The sequence below is a fragment of the Notolepis coatsorum genome (assembly GCF_963971535.1).
Source record: "Notolepis coatsorum genome assembly, chromosome: 20".
NCBI lineage: Eukaryota > Metazoa > Chordata > Actinopteri > Aulopiformes > Paralepididae > Notolepis > Notolepis coatsorum.
The window spans coordinates 23,362,082-23,372,440 of NC_140184.1; the positions used below are offsets into that span (position 1 = coordinate 23,362,082).

The 10,359-nt window shown below is 46.1% G+C and overlaps 1 pseudogene across 1 annotated transcript in view; it reads left to right on the plus strand.

The window, feature by feature from the left end:
* Positions 1–1,850, plus strand: part of LOC311246829 (long-chain-fatty-acid--CoA ligase 1-like) — a 43,665-nt pseudogene extending 41,815 nt beyond the window's left edge. The window contains exon 7 of the transcript in view: positions 1,706–1,850. The product of the transcript in view is annotated as a long-chain-fatty-acid--CoA ligase 1-like (transcript). The remainder of the gene's footprint in view (positions 1–1,705) is intronic.
* The last annotated feature ends 8,509 nt before the right edge of the window (positions 1,851–10,359 follow it).

The window sequence follows — 10,359 nt, forward strand, 5'->3', positions numbered from 1 at the left end:
GCTTCTTCGTGTGTTCTCTAAATTAGAGCCGGCTGCAGATCATTTTCTTCCTCTGCTTCCTCAGTTTCCAACTGGTTGATATGCAAAACGTCAGCCAGATTTGATGTCAACTCCTCCACAGAGAAGACGTGAACTTTCCCATGCCTGGTCACTGTCTGTTGGAAGAGTTCCCTTCTCCCATCTGCTTTAAGGACCGTCTTGTGAAACTGTAACTGAGTGACTAAGGCTTGTGTTTTCTCCTTATCACCTCCAAGACCTGCAAGATTGACATCCATGTCTGTGGCGGATCGCCAGACACCCCCCAATTTGGCTATCTTATTGGTGATCTCAACCTTCTTTGTCTTGTCCCGCCTCTCCCTCTCTCTTTTTTGTTCCTGTTTTTTTAGGAGATTTTCTTGATGTTGTCTTTTTATATCTTCCTTTCTTGCATTGTATCTCTTCAACACTTCGGCAGAGGATTTTCGGGCCATGTCCATCTTCTCTTCCTTCTCCTTTGGAGTCAGGTTGTCTAGCCATTGCATAGTCCCGTTATGCAGCCACATAACCATCGCCTCATGTGAGATGGTCCTGGCAGATGGCTTTTGTCTTACCAGAAGGTCAAGAACAGCGAAGTCCCTCTCAGACAGCATGTTGGTGGTTGGGACATTTGAGGCATGTGCCTGAATCTGAGCTGAGGGGTCCCAGTACTTCCCCCCAGGTAACTGATCAGCAGCTTGCCTCTCTAGGAGGATCTGCATTGCAGACATGACCAACTCCAGAGCTTGCTGTGTCAACACCTGGAACTCCTCATCTGCGCTCTCCCTAAAGAGTTCCTCAAACAGGATGTCCTGGTTCTGCTCAGCGATGTCTGGGCTGAACAGTGGTTCCCCTTCCAGAAGAGAGCTGGCATCTTTACTCCATCGCTCTCTAGCTGAATCCTCATGGTGAGAAGGTGTTGGTTGAGGCTGAGGATGTTGGTCTCAGGAGTATTCAGCAGTCTCCAAAAGGGGCCAGTCACTGTTTTGTCGATGATGCCCAGAGCTCTAACACCAGCCAGAAGGACTTTTTCTTGGGCATCAACAGTGACTGATCTCAGGAGCTGATTCGGGTTTGGAAGGGACTGTATCAGATCCACAATATGGTGCCGATGGTAGAAGACAGCTGCAGCATTGTGGCATAGGATGTTAACCCTGTTGCCAATAAAAGTAACCATATGGTTTTTCAGACTACGTGTGTCAAGGTAGGATTCCAGGAGGTTAGGAATGCCTGCCTCATCAGAGCCACGGGTGGTAAAGGCTTTGCAAGCGGTTCTAACCAGGCGGGCTGCCCCAGCTTCGTTGGTGGAGAAGCTATGCTTATTTTTACCCTCTTGAATGACGACAACTTCAAAAGTCCTCAATGCCTTCTTTGCTTCCTCTTCTAGGTTGGCAATGAGGTGCATCTTACAATAAAAATTTGACATTGAACTCAGCTCTGACTTGGTAGCATCATTCAGACTCTCCCAGTTCTCTATTGCCACTGGTAGGAGATCCTCTCTTACAGCTTGCAACTCCCTGTTGAACGAGGGGTTAACTGGGCCCTGGTCTGACATGGTTGTCTTAAGTGAGACGATCAGTCGTGCCATGTTCTCCTCTGTGGTCCCCTCTTTAATAACACCAGCCAGCTCCTTAATCCTGTGCATGAAGGATTCCATTATGCTCTCTGTGTCCTGTCCTCCCTGCTCCAGCAAACCCATAGTCATTGTCTTCCCACAGCCTAAAGTTGTGGAATTTAGATGTTCCATCCCCATGCAAGCAGTTCCCACTGTTGGTGAGAAGGGCTTCTCCAAGCTGGATGTCGGCAAGACCTCTGGCTTCAAGCAGAAGCTGTGATTTCAGCCAGTTGCTTGGAATCTTTTGGATATCCTGTCCAGCCAATTTGTTGAGCACCGTCTTGATCACAGCATCAACCTTTCTCATTGAGACGTTCATTGATAAGAGAGCCATTACAACCTCCCGGATTTAATTTGTGTATCTCCCGTCTTCAAAGGTGGTTATCGTGTCTGTGCATTTAAGTTGCTCCAGCTCTCTCTTTTCTTTTTCAATTTGTTTTTGCCTTTGTTCCAGCTCCAATAAGGCACTATTCAGGTCTTCTTGTTCCTCCCTTTCCTTGACCTGTTTGTCTGTCATTTTTTTTAATTTTCTTTCGGCAATTGTCAACAGTAGATTTCGTTTTGCGTTTGAGTTCAACAAGCTTTCTGTCGGTTTCTCTTTGTCTTTCCTCAAATGTTGTTTGTTCCTTCTCTGCTCCTTCTTTTTCTTTCTCTGCTATTTCCTTTTCTTTCTGTGCAGATTTTATCTTTTGATGTAATCCTTTAATGGTTTCTTTTTGTGTTTTTAACTGCTCTTCTCTTGTCTTTAATTTTTTGTTGAGGTTGCGCACCTTGCTTGTTGCAACCTTTCTACTCTCTCTAGCTACTTTATCCGTCATGTCCAATGTTGCTGTTAGTGTGCTGCACACTGCCTGGGTTTTCTCTACTTCTGATTTGCTTTTTTCCTCTGTGACTTCCAGCAAAACCTTCAGATGTTCTTTCTCCTCTTTTAGTTTAGAGTTCTCCCTTTCCATTCCTGTGATTCTTTTCTTCATTAGTTCCACTTCTTTGTTTAACTGTGAGCTTGTTTCATCTTCATCTTGGCATTTCTTTTCATCTTGCCTAGTCACTGGGAATTTAAATAGGCTTGTTCGAGATGGGATAGGCGGACGCAGATCTGCGCAGGTTTTACTACGGCCTCGCCAAACGCGTTGTATGACGGTTAGAATGTTGTCCGACTTGCTCTGAAAATCTGACGAGACGAGGCACAGAACTCTCGTGGGAGTGAGCCAAGCACAGCCTTCAGAGCGAGGCTCCACAGTACCTCTCACTCGGCTGCTCCCGGCTGGGAAGCGACTTGCTACGGTCGCGCAAAGCGCCTATTGGCTCAGAAAAGTTGTCAGTCACCAGCCATGTGACAGCCAGGGAGTTATGAGACGTTTGATTGATTGATTGATTGAAAACTTATGTTATGCGTTATCATATCATCATGATAAACTTCAAGCTGTCAGACACACACATACACACATGCGTCGTCTGTTTTGCCTCAATACTGTATATATAATTCTGTTTTGCCTCAATATACACAGTATACATATATATTGATGCAAAACAGAATTATTCAGCAGTGTGTTGTGTGTGCGTGCGGCCAGGAGCGCGCAACAAGATGGTATACATTATGGTGTAGTATATTCCACTATAGCAGTATATGGTGTGCTGTACATTTGAATCTGATCTAATTTTGCACACGGCCATCGCATTATAATGAGCTGGACAGGTGTGTAATGTGTGTGTGGTGACGTGAAAGCGTATCTGCCATGCGAGACTAGGCGAGAGGCTCTTGTGAAATCGGCAGTGTCCGCCTTTTTAACTCCTCCCCCGGCTTCACTCGGCTACTCTCGTCTACTAGTCGAGGCAAACCGAAATCCATCTCGAACAAGCCTAATGGCTGATTGAGATATTTTGTCACCTCCTCTTTATTCTTCCCTTTTTTTAGCTGAGTGACAGTTTTGTGCATCCTGCTCACACACATATATATGGCAGGATCATTAACCTCAGTCTGTGGAGTCAGCTGTCTCAGTTCGTTATAAAATTCTTTTGTTATCCCACCATGTTTAATTCGCAGACTGAGCACTGTACCATTGGTAAGGCTGCCTGGCTCCTCAGTGGCACTGGATGCACAATCCATTGTAATACAGGACCACCAAATCTGGAAAAAGGACATATGAAAATTCCATTAACTTTCATGATCTCATGCTGTTTTTTTTTTTTTTTTTAGTAATAATATTTTTTTAAGGTCAATATTGTGAGGTTTTGTCCGCTGCTCACCTACTCTCTCTGTTTCCTTTAAGCCTACTGTTGGGGAATTTCCTTCTCACTCACTCTCTCTAGCCCCCACCCTCTTGTTCGTTACTCTCGTTTGCTCTCAGCGGCCACACCCTTGTACTACCTGTCATTATGTGTTTGATTGGTCTGGTGCCGAACTCACACTTTTAGTTCGATTATCAATTACCTCTCGCACCTGTGGTGCGATTTAATTAGTTCCCCTGTGGCCTTTAAGTACCTGGCTCTTCCACTCTGTTCCTCGTGGGGTCGTGTTGTAACATGCCGTAACATTCGGTATCATATTCTCTTTCATCAAGACTCCCTCGGGAGGTCCTCTGTTCTGTCTATGCTGTTTTTATCTCCGGCGTAAAGATGTGCTCCAGCCTTCGCCTCCTGTCGCCGTTGCCTGAGGGAGAGACTGGACTGCGCTCCCTAGACTTCCACGGGAGGCATCCCAGTGATCCACTTCAGACCTCCGCGCAGCAGTCGTCCTGACGCACATCCAGACCTCCGCGCTGCAGACGCCCAGACATCATCCAGACCTCCGAGCTTGGCACGCTCCTCCGTACCAGCGCGCACTCCCAGCAGACGCGCATCATCCAGACCTCCGAGCTTGGCACGCTCCTCCGTACCAGCGCGCACTCCCAGCAGACGCGCATCATCCAGACCTCCGAGCTTGGCACGCTCCTCCGTACCAGCGCGCACTCCCAGCAGACGCGCATCATCCAGACCTCCGAGCTTGGCACGCTCCTCCACGCAGACGCACTCCAGATGCGTCTCTCTGTACCGGCGCGCACTCCAAGCAGTGGCGCACCACTCTGACCTCCGCTCGGACAGCCGGCTCCCCGGTGGCGACGCTCTCGCCCCGCTGCTGTTCCAGCGCTCTTTGCGCACAAACGTCTGGGTGAGTTTTTACTGACTGTCTTGATCAAATTCCGTTTTCGTGTGTTTCTTTAACACTGAAGATTACCACCTTTTTAATCAGACAGTCACTCACCCAGCGTGTGCCTTTGTTTGTTTTCACTGGGATAATATTTTTGGACTTTACATCTCCCACTGTGTGTTTGTTTCACACCGAAGATATTATTCACATTGGATTGTTTTTTGGACTTCACTCTCACTGTGTATTTACACGAAGATATTTTTCACTTGGGATTGTGTTTTGGAACATTTGCTCACTGTGTATTTACTCTTTTCCAGTATGCAGCTCCTGCCCTCGTCCTGTTCCAAGGCCTTACCCTGTTTGTCCCCAGCCCGCCTCCGCGGGCCTCTGTCCCTTCTCCCCTTTCTAGTCCTCCCTGTCCAGTTCCCCCTAGTTCCTCCCTGTTCCTGACTTCCCTTGCCTTCCCCTTAGCCAGCTCGCCTCTTAAAGGCACTGTACCTTTCCCTTCTTGTTATTCCAGTATTTTGTGTTTCTCCCTTAAAGGGACAGTGCCGTTTTTTCCTTCTGTTTCAATAAATGCCCGTTTCTTGGCTTACCCTCATACCTGTCTTGTGTTGTGCGATTGGGGTCGGTTACAAACCATAACAAATATTATAATCAAACATCATTGGTATGCATTGCATAGTCAGGGATAAATAGTAGTAGATCATGATGTTAACAAAACATGACACACCACACACACACACACACTAGGGATGTAACTGTACACCGGTTTTGAGGTATACCACGATAGAAAGTGTCATGGAAATATATTATCATACCATTGTGGAGTTGTATTGAGAGGGCGCTTTCATCATATATCAGCGTAATGTGTGCGTCTCTCTTTAAGAGAAGCACATATTAGCCAGTCAAAACAATATTGTTATGAACTATGGTTGCCGTCCCAGTATCCTTGTAAGTGCATTAAACCCTGAATGCTATAAGGCCATAAGTCACATTGTTATGGGAACCGCTTTGTTTTCCTTGTAAGGCAGCCATAATAGTCATTTTAGCCAGCCATCATGGTAATTTTCCAGCCTCTCCTACGTCATGTGTTTATATCAATTGTGTATCAAATGTGGTTTCAACCGGGACGTCTGTCTCACTTTGTGATCAGACATTTGTTTACATGGTCTGATTTCCAACTGTGCATTTCCTTATCAATTGATCAATGTGAGGAATTAAATCTATCTTCTATTTCTTATTTCAACTTTGGACTCAGAACAGTTATTGCTCATATTATATTATAAATCTCCCATAACAGATGGGGACGAGGTGTTACAGTTACATTAGGGTGTCAAGATAGACCAGACAGCGGGAGTTCAGAGCGGTGCATTGCCGACGAGCAATCCAGGGGAATACTAATTATCCCCTGCCCTAAGCCTCCGGGAAAAGGATCAAGGAGAAGGGGGGACACCTGGAAACCGACTGTTTTGTCATCTCTGGCAGGTAAACCCATATGGATGCGTGCGGGAGTTGGAAGTTATTTTGAGGCTCTGAGTCCAGATGTTGTCTAGGACTGGAACATAGTATTGTTTTTTTTTGGGTACCCTTTTTTTATGGTTTTCCTCTGGACACTTGAAATTAAGAGGTATGTTCCGATAATTAGGCGGGAATTACATTTGTATCCGAAATAACAGGCGTGTGCAAAGGGGTACTGTGGGTATAGTGGAGAGGGGAGTTCATGCAAATAGTTTTAGGCACTGATTCTGGTTTTTGGTTGTTGTTTTCCCACAGAGAGGCGGGAAGTTGGACCGTGCGTGGGATGCCAAGAGATAGGGGACAGGGGCCTATGTCGTGTGATTAGTTTTCCACTACCTTATCTGGTCATACTGCAGTTTTTCTTAATAGAAATAAGATAGGGGCATTGTTAGTACGCTACTTCAGAGCTTTTTTCTCGAAAGTGTTCAGAGGAAACAATTTGTCTGCCACATATTTTATTGTGTTTTTTTTTTTTTTTTTTTTAGTTTGTTTTTGTTATATTTGTTATCTTTATTTTATTTGCGCTATGGGAAGAGGCAGGAGCAAGTTGGCGGGGCCACAGGGTGAGGAAAGTGGAAGAGTGAAGTATATGAGAAGCACTTATGGTTTAGATTCGGTGGCCTACGTCGACAAGTGGGTAAAAGAAAACAATTTTGCGATAGGGGGTTCTTTCTCATTGACTAAATTGAAAGAGCTAGAGGAAGCATTGAGGGAAGTGAGAAGTCAGTTGAGGAAAAAGAGCGATGAAGCTTTTGCCTGCAGACGATGTAGAGGATAACATTTTGCTGTCTGTCTCTTCCCCCACGGCGGTGGTGTAGCTGCTTTGTCTGGACCCTGACCTCGATGCCCTTCCGTGTGTGAGGCCTCCCCTGCGTCAACCACCTGGACTACCGGCGGCGGCGACTGGGTCTCCCCTGCGTCAACCACCTGGACTACCGGCGGCGGCGACTGGGTCTCCCCTGCGTCAATCACCTGGACGACCAGCGACTGAGCCTCCCCTGTGGCAACCACCTGGACTACCGGCGCCTCTCCTGCCACACTTTGATCCCTCCTGCCCTGGAGAGCTACCTCCCCCTCCGCCAGAGCCGTGGCAGCCTCCGACGCCACCTAAGCCGTTCACACCAAAGGCTGGATTGACAACAACGGATGACCTTTTCCTCATTTCCAAGCAGCTGAGGGAGCTCCAGCTGACCGTGGAACGAAATACACGGTGTAACTGAGGGGTACAATTCCCTGACTGTATTGAGAGTATGGTATCATTAAACCACTACTGAGTTATGTACTTTAATTACTGGCCATACAGTACACAGGTATATATGATGAACACCCACACAATAACACGGCTTAACAAAGAAAGTCCTGTTTGGAATATTTATTAGAAGAGCAGCAATATTAGATTACAGTATTGAGAATTAGGGTCGCGCTTGTATGGCGAAGAATGTGCATGAATAGGTCAAGAGCGTAAGTCCATGAGCATATTACGATGGAGATAATTAATACCACCTGTAGCATAAGAATTATATAAGGTACACTCGTAGGTCAGCTGGAGATACTAGGGGGGTTCCCTCCGGTTGTAAGCCAGCAGGAGAGAGGAATTGTCGGGAGCAAAAGTCTGGATCAACGAGGAATAAAGAGACTCCAGGTACAGGAGATGGTGCAATAATCCCTTGGTCCTTAGACAAAGCAACAGCTATACTCCGGTATGCACTGCAGCATGGATGAAAGCTAGCCAGCCTCTGAGTCCTAGAGGCGGGCTCGACGGGGCTCCTCACAGGGTAGATCCCACACGGTAGTGGGGGTAGACGGTTCTCTGCTCCAGCAGCCACAGGACCAAAGCAATATAATCCAGCCGAAAAGGGCTCTGCATTCGTCAGTGTAGGTTATCCAGTGTACATATCCACACGGTTCTCGTCTAGGGCTCCTCGGATGGCGGCACAAGGTTAGGCCGCCCAGCCTGGCTAAGCACACTAACTCGGTACGATGAAACGGTGGTAATGCTGGTCACTGTAGAACGGTAGCCGCACGATACACTATACATAATAGACTATTACTTTATAATAGAATAAGTCGAACTCGACGATACAGCGTTAAACTCTGACACTTTGGCTATCAATTCGCACGCGGTCTCAAGGCTCTATTTAGGGGCAAAACGGGCCCACTTCACGGCACGTTGTATCGTGGTGAAGGCTTCAACTTGTTGGGGTAACTCGTTTTAGGATAAGTGCTGCTGTATCCACCTGCGCCGTATTTATACGTAAGGTGAATAATCTAGTGCCAACCTTATTTCTGTCTCGTATTACTGCGCAAACCTGGGCATGTTGAGACATGTCTTAGCTGTGACTTTGAACTAGACATTGGGGGTATGGCCGTTGGCGCCTAGGGGGTCGCTGTCCAATAGGAGAACGAATATTATGGTCTGGCCTGTACCTAGGTAAAGGGATATTCCGTGTATATGTACAAAGAATATACAAGGGATATCAGACGATATACAAATATTATACAATATATCTCAAGTAATAAATATATATATTCGGTTTAATCTGACCCTTTTTTTTTTTTTTTTTTTGTCTTTTTCCCCCTCCATTTTCCTCCGATTTTCTCCCATCCCAATGTTAGTCGTATGCCAATTCCCAGTCCCTTCCTGGTCGCTGCGCACTTACCCCCCACAGTCAGATCATCTGGGAGAGTGGAGGCTACCACGTGCTTCCTCCGACACACGTCCAGCCAATCACCGCTTCTTTTCACCTGGCAGCGCGGATTCTCATTGAGAGGGCGTAGCGTGTGGGAGGACCACACTATCCCCCTCACGTCCAATCCGCGCTTAGCAGGCGCCCCGACCGAACTGTAGGAGTCGCTGTTTACAACGACCCGGACCCACCCCGCCAGCTTCTCCCACCCTCTGATACAGCCAATTGTATCAGTGCAGACGGCCAGCCAAGCTGGTGACAACCCCGTAATCTGACCCTTTGTAACACTTATCCTATTAGATCTCAGTGCAGCTTTTGATACTATTGATCACAACATCCTAATAAATCGACTTGAAAAGTTTATTGGTTTCTCTGGCTCCGTGTTGAACTGGATCAAAACATATATCAGAGGAAGGATGTTTTATATTAGTCTAGGAGACCATACATCAGAGAAACATGAAAGCCGCTACGGGGTTGCACAAGGGAGTTGTTTAGGTCCATTACTATTTTCTCTCTATATGCTACCACTCTGCGACATCATCAGAGAGAGTATGGTATAGATTTCCACAGCTATGCAGATGATACACAATTGTACATATCCGCTGAACCAAACGATGCGACAGCCAGAAACTCCATTACCAACAGCCTGTCAGCAATAAACAAATGGATGAATGATAACTTTCTCAAATTGTATGAGGACAAAACTGAAGTCATACTAGTTGGCCCCAAATCAAAAAGAGAGATGCTAACAAATAATCTAGGAAGCTTAACCATTTGGATTAAACTGGAGGTGACAGTCTCTGTGTCATCCTGGACTCAGATTTGAACTTCAACGCCCATTTAAACAAAGTGACCAAAATTGCTTTCTTTCATCTCAGAAACATAGCGAAGGTACGACCATTCATAAATCAAAATGATGCAGAGAAGCAAATTCATGCATTTATATCTAGCCGACTAGACTACTGCAATGCACTATTCACTGGTCTCCCCAAGAAAACTACTGAAAGACTCCAGCTCATTAAAAACTCTGCAGCTAGACTACTAACTAATACAAAAAGGAGGGAACACATTAGTCCTGTTTTAGCTACTCTACACTGGCTTCCTGTAACTTTTAGAGTAGATTTTAAGGTGCTTCTCCTCACATACAAAGCTCTAAATGGACAAGGTCCCAGCTACATTGCTGACTCTCTAATAAACACACACCCGCCAGAACACTGCGATCATCAGATGCAGGTCTATTAGAGGTCACCAGAAAGAGTCATAAGAAGATCGGTGATGCAGCCTTTGTAAACTACGCCCCAAAACTGTGGAACACGTTACCCAACAATATTAGGGAAGCCAATCCGTTAGACATTTTTAAAAGGCAGCTTAAAACCTATCTCTTTACCAAATAA